Source organism: Electrona antarctica (genome assembly GCF_951216825.1).
Source record: "Electrona antarctica genome assembly, chromosome: 17".
Classification (NCBI taxonomy): Eukaryota; Metazoa; Chordata; class Actinopteri; order Myctophiformes; family Myctophidae; genus Electrona; species Electrona antarctica.
In genome coordinates this window covers 42249846-42262535 of record NC_136798.1, presented here as the reverse complement: position 1 = coordinate 42262535, position 12690 = coordinate 42249846, and positions in this window count along the sequence as shown.

Genomic DNA, 12690 nt, shown 5'->3' with positions numbered 1-12690 from the left:
CTCATAGGAAGGATGTGGGCAGTTTAGAAACCGTCTTCCAGTGACATCATCATTAGGCAGATCTTTTTTTAAACAAGATTTTTTTTTACAAAAAGTTTTAGATTTTCATTATCGTGAGAACGATGGCTTCCATTTTCGCATTGCAACTTTTCAGGACTAGAAAGCCTGCAGTTTCTATTAGCTTGTATTCCCCATCGATTATGTCACTGGAAGACGGTTTCTGAAATGCCCACAGCCCTCCTATGAGACACAGACAGAGTATAAAAAAATTGCGCCGTTTTTTTCATGATTATTAGTGAGGACCTATTATATGAAGATAGGTTGAAAAGTGATGAAGTGGTCCTTTAAGGACATTGGACACTGAACACATCCGTCATCCCTTTAGGACATTGGACACTAAACACAACTGACATTACAAGACATGAGAGAGGACAGCATAAACATAATGCATTTCAAAACACAGTAAAAGGAGAACATAAGAAAAGATTAAAAACTATTGCTATAGAGCGTCGCAGTCCCGCCCCCTACCATGGACCAGGAAATGATTCTCCGTTCATTTTCCTCATAGACATTTCAGAAAGTATTTATTTAAAGACGTTTACGCCGCGGACAAAGCCAACTCGAGTCGTGACAAATCATGACAACAAACAAAAGTTTTTGGGCCGAACAAATTATTAGAAAGAAGAAAAAAACGGCAGGTTACAACACTTTTTTTGTTGTTATTCTTCTTTGTAATTATTTGTTTGGTCCAAAATATTGTTTGTGTTGTCATGAGTTGTCACGACTCGAGTTGGCTTTGTCCGCGGCGTAACCGTCTTTAAATAAATACTTTTTGAAATGTCTATGGGAAAAATGCATTGGGATTAATTTCCTGGTCCATGGTAGGGGGCGGGACTGCGACGCTCTATAGAACGCCGCAGTCCCGCCCCCTCGAGAGAACCGGAAAGGAAATCCCCGTTCATTTTCCTCATAGACTTTTCAGAAAGTATTAATTTAAAGACGTTTACGCCGCGGACAAAGCCAACTCTTGTCGTAACGATAAATAAACACAATGTTTTGGGCCAAACAAAGAATTAGCAAGTAGGAAAAAAACGGCAGGTTAACACTTTTTGTTGTTGTTTTTCTTCTTTGTAATTATTTGTTTGTTGTCATGATTTGTCACGACTCGAGTTGGCTTCGTACGACGCGTAAAAGGTCTTTAAATAAATACTTTTTGAAATGTCTATGGCGAAAAAATGCATTGGGATTCATTTCCTGGGCCTGGCGTCGTCATGAAAGAGTGGCGGGACTGCGACGCTCTATAGGGCCAACTCTATTGTGGACTGACAGTCATACAGTACGTCGTGATCTCCTCTCCTCTCCTCCCACCTTATCCCCACATCTTCTTGAGCGTTGCCTTGCTCCCTCCATCCTCCCTGCCATGTCCTTGACCTCCTCCCCCTCCCCCTCTCAGATGCCGTTCTCAATTATCTCCTAGTGAAAGATGAGAGGGTGGGGGGGTGGGGGGGGGGGGGGGGGGTGGTGATGATCCAAACACCTGCGGGGTCCGCAGGGGCAGGTATATCTCGACGACGGGGGCAGCTGCCAGGTGTGTGCATAGCCCGACTGAAAGTCTTTTAAGTGGTCACCTGAGACGGGGTTCCGTAATGATGGCTCGATGAAACGGGTCGTCCTTGAGAGTGAGAAATGGGGTTCTTTGAAGGGTAGCATGCGCACACTCACTCCATTAACCCATTTTGGGCGGGAACCCCTTTTTTGGTGTTTTAAAGCATTTATGTCATGCTTTTAGCTATTGAAAAATAGCAGATCTACAAGCTCATAGTGCGGCACCGAGTGCCGCGCTATGAGCTCGCAGGTCTGCTATTTTTTTTAAAATCGTGAAAATGGCGCAAATCTTTGAATATATATGTTCTTTCAGAGTGAACGTTTTTTAACTTGAATCTTTGCTTCTGAGGGGTTCCTGGAACAACGTATCTTCAGATGGGGGGGGGGGGGGGGGGGTCGGCGGCAGAATTCATATAATCTTGGGGGTCCTTGACCTGAAAATGTCTGAGAACGACATAGAAACACAGGGTTTTTCAGAAAACTGTCAGGATTCAGAAGACATTTCGTAGAATTGTCCTCGGGTCGAAATGCGTTAAGTCTCACATTCCGCCGGCCAGGATGCCTTTCTTCCTCTCCTCGCTGTGCCCTCCGTCCCGTCAGCCTTGATCCATTTTTTATTCGATTTCATTGCTTTTGAATTGTTTGGGTGCATCGAGTCGCGTAGAGATCGAAAGACATCATTGACTTATAGCCTTCATTAAGCCTGCTCTCCGTTGCGGACAAAGATGGAGAAAGACGGTGTATACATGCTGCTGCGGGAGCGCCTGTTGTGCAATCCTCGATGTTGCACAACAGCGAGACATCATCGAAAATGTCCCCCCCGCCCCCTGTTTAGCCGACGACAACGAAAATCTTAAAACGTTAATAACAGTATTTGTAATTTAATTAAAAGTGAATGTAATTTTCAAATGACATGTCCAAGTGCAACACAAAGCACAACATTTTCGGAGTTGAGAGAGAGAGAGGCAGAGAGAGAGAGAGAGAGGCAGAGAGAGAGAGAGAGGCAGAGAGACAGGCAGAGAGAGAGGCAGAGAGAGAGAGAGAGAGAGAGAGAGAGAGAGAGAGAGAGGCGGAAGAAAAGAGGGAGGCAGAGAGAGAGAGAGACAGAGAGAGAGAGAGAGAGAGGCAGAGAGAGAGGCAGAGAGAGAGGCAGAGAGAGAGAGAGAGAGAGAGAGAGAGAGATGCAGATGCAGAAGAAAAGAGAGAGAGAGAGAGAGAGAGAGAGAGAGAGAGAGATATGCGGAAGAAAATAGGGAGGCAGGGACAGAGATGCGAGAAGAGAGCTATAGGGAACGCTGCAGCGGCTGAGGTAGAGAGGGAATGAACGAGGGAGGGAGACGGAGGGAGAGAATGCCAGAGAGAGAGAGAGAGAGAGAGAGAAGGAATGCCAGAGAGATGCCAGGGAGGACGGAGAGGTGAAAAGAGAGAAGGGCAGGTTGATGGAGGCTTGTTAATCTGCAGGATTAGTCTCAGGAGAGAGAGAGAGAGAGAGAGAGAGAGAGAGAGACACCCCAGCTCTCCTGCGCTCCCTGTAGCCATGCTTACACACAGACATGCATATAGGCACGCACACGCGCGCTCACACTAAACACGGGTGAAATTCACCCGAACACCTGCCTGTAGAAAAAAAAGAACAGGGATGTGGGCAGGGGGGAAAAAAACCTATACCTTCTATGATGTCACTGAGCATCATGAAGGTACACCGAAAGACCCACCCCCCCACCTCTCAGACATCAGCAACATTATGAAAATTGCAAATATATAATTCCGGGTGACAATCACCCATGTTTAGTGTTCTATAGGGTTAAGTGAGATCACTGAATATACCTTTAAAGGGACACTTCACCCTTTTTGCCAAAAAATATATATCAATGACGTTTATAAGATTTAGAACACTTTCCTGGCATTATTTTTTGTGTAATCTCTGGGTTTAGATATTTTAGATTAACGGGTGGCTCTGACGTCAGAGACACTCTTCCGTATTGCTACCGGACTACATTGTCTCCTCACACTGCAGCCCCACGGACACTGTTCCACCCACCTACAACCTTCGTTGACTCCACCCCCACATGCGCATTTGTTATTGTGTTTGTGTCATGTTGCCGTCCAGTGTATACAGAAACCCCCCCCCCCCCCAGGGCTGCCGAAACAATGTGTACCAGTGACTTCACAATTACAACGCAGCTTTGGACGCACATATAGACAGATGTCTGGAAACAGACAAAATGTTTTTATAATCGTCATGGGGGCCGATCCGATTATTTTCGTTTCACACTAAACCCAAGCGTTTAGGTTCTAAACACTTACTTGTAGGCCTAACACTTTTTAAACGTGTCACAGTGTTAAGATTATAAACAGAAGAGCATGTTTAAATGCCATGATTGCAGGCTAGTCCTGTCCGCCTCGGCAGGTTCTGTAGAACTGTCGCTGGGACGGCGGAAGGTTTCAACGGCAGGCTGGCATCGCTGTTTGGGCTCGTGGAAAAATGACAGCGCGTTATGGTGATTCTCAGTCACTCGCTCCCATGCAGTAATAAGAAGGGGCAGCCGACTGAGCTATAGGAACAGGAAAGCAAGACACTGAAACCTGGTGTCTGGAAGGGCGCTAGGCTCAGCTCATTGGTCAGTACTCTTCATAGGCATGCAGCAGAGCCAATCACTATGCAGTATCGTATCTTAGCAACTATTTCACCACGCTCCGGTCCACAACATTGAAAAAACAAATGGATGCTGTTGACAGCCAAAACTCTTATCTACCTCAGAGTCAGAAAGTTCTAGTAGTGAGATAGAACTAAAAAAGAAGAAAAACTAAGTGCAGAGCTGAGTGGGAAAAAGATTCGGTGGATTTTTATGAAACAAAAGCTTTGCAGTTTTAAAGTGGATATTCAAGCTTTCCCTACAGCTGCAATGTTGGTGAGTTTAATGTTGTTTAATACAAGCAGATGCAAATTGGATGAATGGGGAGTTAATGGATGGTTTATGGCAAGTCACTTCATATCATTATAATAAATCTAGAGTTGGGGGGGGGATTCGTGGCAACATAGCGCGTCTCTCTGGTGCTGCTCTGCTGACGACGGCGACATGACACAAACACAATAACAAATGCGCATGTGGGGGTGCGGTCAACGAAGGTTGTAGGTGGAACAAATCGCAGTGTCCGTGACGGCTGTGTTTTGGGGCTGGTCTAGCTGCATTGTGAGGAGACAACTGTAGTCCGGAAGTGAAGTAGAACAGTGTCTCTGACGTCAGAGCCACCCGTTAATCTAAAATATCTAAACCCAAAAATAACGCCAGGAAAGTGTTCTAAATCTTATAAACGTCATTGATATATATTTTTTGGCAAAAAGGGTGAAGTGTCCCTTTAAGGGCGTAGTGAAACGGAAATGGTGGACCTTTTATTTTGAAGTTTCAGACGGTTTCAAGTTGAAACACCGCTATGAAGTTTCTGAACCGATCAGAGCGTCGCATCCCTTCAGGCGATGGGACGGTAGCTAGGGTCGGTAGCTATGCTATACCAGCGCATGCTGTCGTGTGTTTGTTTACAATTCAGATATACGGCCAGCTGTACCAGTTTACTGTTATGTGGCTTATTTCTACCCTATAATGTTTTCAGATACATATTTTAGCGTGATGATTAAGTTGAAACCGAGTAATAGTAGTGAAACAGAAATGGTGGATGTTTTATTTTGAAGTTTCAGACGGTTTCAAGTTGAAACGCCGCCATGAAGTTTCTGAACCGATCAGAGCGTCGCATCCATTCAGGGGATGGGATGGTAGCTAGGGACGGTAGCTATGCTACGCAGGACAGCATGGAGTGTGTTTGTTTACAAGTCAGATGGTCGGCCAGCTTTACCAGTTTACTCTTATGTGGCTTATTTCTACCCTATAATGTTTTCAGATACATATTTTAGCATGATGATTAAGTTGAAACCGAGTAATACACTGTCTGGATGTTATCTTGAATGGGAATAAAAACGGAAGATTTCTGTAATCATAGCAGCTGTGCAGCCTGTGCTGGACGGATGCGGAGATATGGGGAATTAAACGGGTGAGCTTCATTTTTATTGGCTTTTATCAAAGTGGGCCTCGACACGTCATCACGCAGCACGTTTTCGTTTTCAGGAAGTAATACAAAATATTTTTTTTATGGACTTTTGATATAAAAACACACAAACATGAGAATTTGCCATTTTTTTGGCATCCATTGTTAGGTATGCCCATATGATGACCACGGATATGGTCTAAAAGTGTGAAAAACTTATTTTTCATTTCACTACACCTTTAATAGAAAATGATGGGGTTCAAATGTATCCCGAAGCCCCACCCCTTTTCTGGGGGGGGGTGGTCTATTTTGGGACCTCCCATAATAGTATAGTAATATAAGTACTGCACGTATCATTCTGGTGTAGCACCCGTCTAGAGACCGGTGGTGGAAAGTAAGTACTTTTACTTAAGTACTGTACTTAAGTACAATTTTGAGGTATTTGTACTTTACTTGAGTATTTCCAACTTTCAGTACTTTTACTTCTACTCCACTATACATCTCAGAGCCAAATTTTTTATTTTTTTAATATATTTTTATCCCACGATTTTGTAACCCATTTTTCACCCCTGTGTCAATTATCTAATGTGATCCTGGGCTCTACACACCCTCCGCCAACCTAGTCCCCATATATGGGGGGACATGGGGAGAGCAACGGACTTGAACTCATGCTTCCTTCATGAGTGTCCAAGTTGATCCTTTACACCTGACAGGGGGGAGTTTTCCTTTTCCCTCCATCAGGCGCCCCGGCTGGCCAGGGGGAGGCAGTCCACTACAATTATTTGAAAACTTTAGTTACTAAAGTTACTTTGGAGATTGTAATTTTGATTAGAAAACATCCATTAAGCCCTATACATTTTGGCCATTTGAAAAAAGCAGATCCACAAGCTCACAATGCGTCGCATCGCAACGCATTGTGAGCATTGTGAGCATTGTGAGCATTGTGAGTGTGGATCTGCTATTTTCTGCTATTTTCAAAAGATGTCAAAAGATGTGTACACATTTTGAACGTGTGAAATGGGACATTGTGCAATAGGAGCACTTTTACTTTTAGTACTTTAAGTACATTTTGATGCCGCTACTGTTACTTGAGTACATTTTTTAATACGGGACTTCCACTTGTAACGGAGTACATCTATACATTGCAGTATTTATACTTTTACTGAAGTAAAACCATTGAGTACTTTTCCCCCCACCACTGAGGAGAACAGACTCCACCAGGTGCGTATATATAGAAGAAGCCCAGTTTGATCCTGATCCGTCTGTCGCGCCTCCATGTTTTAGTTTATTTTATGCCAGTGTTCATTTTTAGTTGGCTAAGACTAGATAGTTTAAGTAGCCTAGGCAGGCTGTACTGTATAGTTGCTCTGGCCTCTGTCCTACTGCCACCTACTGTCCATGTATTGTATTACACAGTGGGTGAAAAAAACACACCCCTTAAGACTATAAACCCCACCCATCAGAGGTGCGGCTTCCAGAGGTACCTTTCGCCTGAAAGGTTTTGAAAGGTACCTATAGATGTCAGCGAGGAACAGACCAACTGAACTGGACTGTAGTTGTAAAAGGGAGGGGGGGGACAGCAACTCATGAATACGGTTCGAGAGTCTCAACCCGGTGGCCGTCATACTTTCCTACAATAATCCCCCCCTAATACTCCTCTTTTGTTTCATCCATTGGGCTTTTTTTTCCTTCCTTTTCTAGCAAGTGTATAAACGCTGCCAAGAAACCCTCCAAGACATACACCAGCTTACTTGCACCACCACCACCACCACCACCACCACGTCACAAACAGAGAAAACAAAGGCTTCTTTTGTCCCTCCTCCTCCTCCTCCTCTGTCGGTCAGAACGGCACCACACTGCTCGGTAAGCCAAGCGGGCTAGTGGTGGAAAGCAAGTGTTGATTTCGTCGACTGAAAGCGAAGACGAAAGATGTTCGTCGACTACCTTTTTTTTTTCACTGAGGAAAACTAAATTAAAACTAACTTATGGTGACTAAAATTAAGACTAAATATACTGACAATTTCGTCAACAAATAAAAACTAGACTATAATGTTAGGAAGGGACTAGTGGACAAGAGATCCAGTATAAGTCATTTCACAATTAGTTGCATGCTGAAAATAGCCGATCTACAAGCTCACGACGCGTTGTGAGCTTGTAGATCGGCTATTTTTAGCAAGTGAAACAAAAACAAAAAAAACATTCCAGGTGACTAAGATGTGACTAAAACTAAATGAAAACTATTCAAGGGACTATGACTAAAACTCAAATCAAAATGTCCTGCCAAAAACAACACTGCTGCTATGGGTGTGGTCACTGTGGTGGTCCGAGTGGACCGTCAGCTGTACTCGTCTGGCAGGAACAATCTCTTTGAAAGCCTACTATAGAGCGTCGCAGTCCCGCCTCCTACCCTGGACCAGGAAATGATTCTCCGTTCATTTTCCTCATAGACATTTCAGAAAGTATTTATTTAAAGACGTTTACGCCGCGGACAAAGCCAACTCGAGTCGTGACAAATCATGAAAACAAACACAATTTTTTGGGCCGAACAAATAATTAGAAAGAAGAAAAAAACGGCAGGTTACAACACTTTTTTTGTTGTTTTTCTTCTTTGTAATTATTTGTTTGGTCCAAAATATTGTTTGTGTTGTCATGAGTTGTCACGACTCGAGTTGGCTTTGTCCGCGGCGTAACCGTCTTTAAATAAATACTTTGTGAAATGTCTATGGGAAAAATGCATTGGGATTCATTTCCTGGTCCATGGTAGGGGGCGGGACTGCGACGCTCTATAGTGTTTCTGATTGTTCAACCGCGACATGCATTTGAGAAGTGGGATGCAAAATCAAGTTAGTATACAAAGTGTCATTACTTACGAGTCACTAATTTGTGCGGGACGTAATGTTGCATAAGACTACTGTGCTTTTTGAGTGGTGCAACCACTCCAACGAACAGCAATGTCCGTGTTCACCTATGTGTTCACTTATGTGTTCACCTAACTATATGTGACCACTATGTCACTATGAGCACGAGTACCATTGAGTACCAAAAGTGGCGCTGTTGTGCCAGAAACAGAGAGAGAGAGATAGTGCCTGCTAATGAGAGAGAGAGAGAGGGGGGGGGGGGGGGGGGGGAGTTGCACCACTCAGTTCACACGGGTGTGATTTTTTTTGTTTTTGAGTGGTGCAACCACTCCCTTACGGAGCTATGTGTGTGGGTGGGTGCCTGCCTGCCTTCCTGGGTATGCGCTCTGAAATAATATATATTCAAAGATGTGCGCCACATTTTCATGCTATGAGCTTGTTGTGAGCTCATTACACTTTTATTCAAACAGGAGTGAATAAAAGTGAATTGTGTTAGCTTGGAATTAAGAGTGGAGGAGGGGGCAGATCTGATGGGGAGGGGAATGCAAAAAAAAGTCACCCCTGCTCTGTGAACTTAAGTTTAGATGGTGTGGAATATTGAAATCCATAATTCTTCAATATCTCATGTTCTCTTACAGAATGTGCCATGTGTTATTTACATTCGGTAGACCTATTTTAGCTCATCCTGTTTGGAGGTGTCGGTCCGAGACGCTTGTCTCAACTTCAAGCACTTGGCTCGGGACCCCCGGGGTGTGGATGGCCTGATTCGGTGCCTTTTGTTTGAGTCCTGAGTTCCTGTGTGACACACCTAGGACATTTACATGTGACAGTGGTTCAAAGTGGCCACTTGAGCAAATGGTTGATCAATGGGTAAGCATCTCGTCTTCAAAGGAACAGTGAACACGCCTACATTGTCACCTATGTTTGTCAAACTGTACTTAAGCTAGTTGATTTCTATGTCATTGGGTCAGTCAGTTCACCGGACGGCGTCAGGCTGTCCGGAGGTGCATGCCGTGCTATGCTGTGTTGCCGAAATAAACATCAAGGAACAACATCTAATCTGCTCTGTCGTGCTGTCTCAATTCTCCGCTCTCCAGCTTTTTGGTTAAGTGTCTCTGTGCAGTATTTCGAGTGTCTCGTGTCTATCAGATACGACAATGGTGAGACAAGAGTGCATGACTGAAATAATCGGACATAAGGCTTCACTCACACCTTTCGATATACAACATTGATGCATGCTAGATGTAAACAAAGGGTTTGTTTACATCTTGCCCCAATGCATTTCCAATGGAAGTCACAGTCACATGGAGTCAGGCCTAAGACTCGTGTCTATACACAGTAGTACACGCGCACGCACGCATTGCACAATGTCTGCCCCTGTGAAATAGCCTAAGCCAGGCCTCACTCACACCTATACATCTAGCATACAATGTTGCATGGTAGATGTAAACAAGTCACATGGTTTGACACTACATTTTTGTTTGATGCGGTTGTACGGCTTTCGGCTGTGTTTCGACTGCCCCCCCCACCCCCCCCACACCTCATACAACACGTTTGTCTCTTCAAACCACGTGACTCCCATTGGAAATGAATTGCGAGCTTGCAACAGTCAACAAGTCTCATGCATCAGCTATACAACATTCTGTTGTGACGGTGTGAGTGAAGCCTTAGAAGTGAAGAGATGCACGCACACCACACCACACCACACCACACCACACCACACCACACCACACCACACCACACCACACCACACCACACCACACCACACAACACCACACACGATCGTGCGGACAAACACATGCACACACAGTAATACTGGCACAACATGCACAAGACAAGTACCCACTTTAAATATAAAACAGCAGGCCATCCCAGTAGCCTGCTCAAACTGACCTCACCACGCACGCACACACACGCGCACGCAGACGCGCATACACACTGTTTATTCCGTGACCTGGAGTTGGTTAGACAGGCCTACGTGCACGTGTACAGTACATACGGTTTGGACAGCTGCATGGCTGTTATGAAAAGCTATACAGATACAGTGTTCGTTGGCTATTTATTTAATTTCGGTGGTATTTCGTTACTGTCGTACGCTCGTAATTACCCTGGCATGATGACTGACACGCCCATCTCCTCGGTCGTGTTAGGCCTCATTCACACCTATAGAGAGTATGCGCATGCTTAAAGTGAATGGCACATCGAGTGGCAAATCGAGTGGCAAAGCAACATGCAAAGTGAGTTTAACATTGTTTAATGTTGTTTAATGCAACCAGATAGGACTTTTCTGTTTGGATGCATGGGTTGTCAAGGCCAGAAAGTAGTTTTTTGCCACTCAGTAGGCATTCCTGCATAACTTCCGGGTTTGATGATGATGTCACGCGCATACAGTTGGAGGCCATCGATATTGTCCTTTTCTTTTTGCTGAGGTTTGCGTGATCTGCGCAAAAGGACAGTTAAATAATTGTATACAAGAGCAATGTTTTCCCCTCGTTCGCGTTGAGAATCCCCTACAGTGTGCGACGTTTCGTGATGATATTGAGAAGCAGGTAAAAACGTTACCAAATGGGCTGTTTTATCTTCTTCTGGTCTGTTCCGAATCAGCAGATCACAATTAGCAGGCCACTGTGTGTTAAACACGTGCGTGCGCACACACACACGCACGCACACACAGGGCACTCTCTACTCTCAGTCTCTTCTTCCTGCGTGCGTGCGTACGTGCGTGCGTGTTTAGTGTAGCTGAGGTGTAATAAAAGTCATATATAGTTTATATCCTGCGATCAGCGTCAGCCGTGGCGCGGTGCTATTTCAGCGCAGGGACACTTTGATTTCTCACCCTCCGGACGCCGCATAGTACTGTACATAAATCAGCATCGCCGCTTGAGTGTCGGAAATAAAAGTTTAGTGCTCGGCAGTTTAGAGAGTAGCATGGTCACAATGCTCTGGTTTAATGAGGGGAGAGAGAGAGAGAGAGAGAGAGAGAGAGAGAGAGAGAGAGAGAGACTATAGCGAAAAGATGAAGAATACTTTTTAATTAGAGGGACACTTCACCCTTTATGCAAAAACTATATGTTAACCCATTTAAACCTATACAAATGTCTTCTAAATCCTGACAGTTTTCTGAAAAAACCCATGTTTCTGTGTCAGTCGTTCTCAAACATTTTCATGTCAAGGACCCCCACAAATATATGTCTTTGGTCGCCGACCCCCCCCCCCATCTGAAAATATGTTGTTCCAGGGACCTCACCAGAAGCAAAGATTAGTTAGTTAAAAACGGTCGCTCTGAAAGAACATTCAAAGGTTTGCGCCACATTTTCACGATTTTTCAAAAATAGCAGACCTACAGGCTCGTAGCGTGGCACTCGTAGATCTGCTATTTTTAGCTATTTTTCAATAGCTAAAGTATAACATCATGCTTAAAACACCAAAAGGGGTTCCCGCCCAAATTGGGTTAATTAGAGGGACACTTCAGCCTTTATGCAAACAAATATATGTTAATGACGTTTAGAAGACAGTATAAGACGGCCCTCCCCCTATATATATACACAAGGAGGAGCAGTGCACCAAAGCATTATGGGAATTGTAGTCCAGGAAGGAAGTGAGTCCAGTGTCTGTGACATCATGGACACTGCTAAAATCGAAACTGTCTAAAACCCACATATTACACACACACGGAGACCACCAGGAAAGTGTTCTAAATCTTCTAAACGTCATTAACATATTTTTTTTTTTTTTTTTTTAAATTGTGAAGTGTCCCTTTAACCACTTCCAACCGCAGGCATCATATCATAGGCTTTCGAAAGCTTTTTGTCGACTAATATACCATGACGGAAAATGTCCGTCGACTACCTTTTTACTCCTGATCCAGTATACGTAAAAGACACGAGTCATTTTACCCTTGGTTGCACGCTGAAAATATCTGATCTACAGTAGATTATTTTGATAGTATACTGCCTAGAATAGGTTAATTCTTGGTTTACCTATGATCCTATAGATGACCATTTCTATGCATGCGATGCATTACCTCGCCCGCGTCTACCTTGCTTAACCCATTTTGGGCGGGAACCCCTTTTGGTGTTTTAAGTGTTACGTTATACTTTAGCTATTGCAAAATAGCAGATCTACAAGCTCATAGCGTGGCACAGAGTGCCGCGCTACGAGCTTGTAGGTCTGCTATTTTTGAAAA